This window comes from Aplysia californica, unplaced genomic scaffold, assembly GCF_000002075.1.
Source record: "Aplysia californica isolate F4 #8 unplaced genomic scaffold, AplCal3.0 scaffold00027, whole genome shotgun sequence".
Lineage (NCBI taxonomy): Eukaryota > Metazoa > Mollusca > Gastropoda > Aplysiida > Aplysiidae > Aplysia > Aplysia californica.
Genome location: NW_004797297.1, coordinates 1,310,077 through 1,311,689, shown reverse-complemented (window position 1 = coordinate 1,311,689; position 1,613 = coordinate 1,310,077). Strand labels below are relative to the sequence as shown.

The following is a 1,613-nucleotide window of genomic DNA, read 5'->3' as shown; positions in this document are numbered from 1 at the left end:
AGAGAGAGAGAGAGAGAGAGAGAGAGAGAGAGAGTATTCGTTTACTTCTCCCTAAATTATTCTGTTAAAAAATCGGAATGCAAGAATATTTTCCTAAAGTGGAACGGTAAATTGTTTTGGCCTTTTTACGGAAACAAAAACGGGACAATCTACCGCCTACATTTACATTAAAAATGTTCCTTGTGTCTCGCACGTTCAAATGACCTTATGCAGTTGCGTCCGCCGTAAAACATTTACCAACACAAACTACATTTACATGTAAATAGATGTTGCCTCGCCTCATAAATATATACACATACGCAGTCTTAGAAAATTATCTTGATTTGAGGGGGGTAGCTTGTCCTTTGAGGAAAAAAACAACAACAAACAAACCTATGAGGCAGTAGACACAATGGTATGTGGCGTTTGCCTCAAACATGATTCCCTCGTGCTAGTGATAGTTTCCGATCTAAACAACCAACAGTAAATGCTGTTCATACAGTAACGTTTTGCAAATGTGAGAGCATATTATTACGTGAGTATGCTGGTCACCAATGGACGAGTTTGCGTGTGTTTACACGTGCGTCTGTCTCTATGCGTGTGTGTATGTGCGTGTGCGTGTGTGTGCGTGTGTGTGCGTGTGTGCGTATGTGTGCTTGTGTGAGTGTGTGTGTGTGTGTGTGTGTGTGTGTGTGTGTGTGTGTGTGTGTGTAAACTTCAAAACAATAAAATGCCAGTGTCTGGACAATAAAGATTAATCATATCACATCTTTTACTTGGTTCATCCAACTGGGGATGGGATTTACGTTCGGAGTTGCTAAAAAGCAAACTTACGAGATATACAGTGTTGAAACCAACAATGGATCTATTCTAGCGCTCTTCTGAGCTTTCGGTCTTCAACCGGGATTATAGTCGATAACAGAGCGGTTAGAAGGTGTCATAGTGAGAATTTTCTCCGTTGATTTTTTTTTTCTTCTGTGTATTTCCATATCCCTGAGAATACTGTCCCTTAAAGCTCATAGGCTTTCAACAACAACTAGCATAAACAACATACTACCTCGACAGCTCCAAATGTACGTTAGAAATCTACAGCGGAGCTACAACAGACCCAACTTCCGCCTGTCACGTTTTGTTCTCCGGGTTGGGGGCTGTGAAAACCTTCAAGCGTCGTATGGTTCTTCAAAAAGATAAGTTCAAAATATTGTCGAAAAAGTTCATGTCTTTACCCCTCCTCCCCAAATTTCCTCAAAAATATAAACACGGAATCAATATTTATTACTCCCCCAGGCAGCTCTAGTGAAAAAAAAAACAGGACGAAAATGTGTAAGCTTAACTCCCCTTCAACTTTTTATGGTTATTAAAGAGGTAGATCTAGTATCCTCGTACGAGAACTAGAATATTATTACTTTAATATGAATGTAAAACAGCTGGGAACACGTTTGGCAGCCAGCTGTGAGAGCCACCTGGCACCGTCTCTGTTATTGACCCCACCTAGTTAGGAAAGTCTAGATCTATTAGCTTTTCCCGCCATTTGTCCGAATAATTTCAGTTTCGTTCTATAGCTCTCCATAGGAATAAAACCTGTGCTTGTTTTCCGATTAAAAGTACGATCTGCCCCCCCCCTCCCTCCAACC

The 1,613-nt window shown here is 40.9% G+C and overlaps 1 protein-coding gene across 1 annotated transcript in view; it reads left to right on the top strand.

The window, feature by feature from the left end:
• Window positions 1-1,613, top strand: part of LOC101845148 (aquaporin-4) — a gene marked incomplete in the record, with an annotated part of 39,483 nt that overhangs the window by 9,296 nt on the left and 28,574 nt on the right.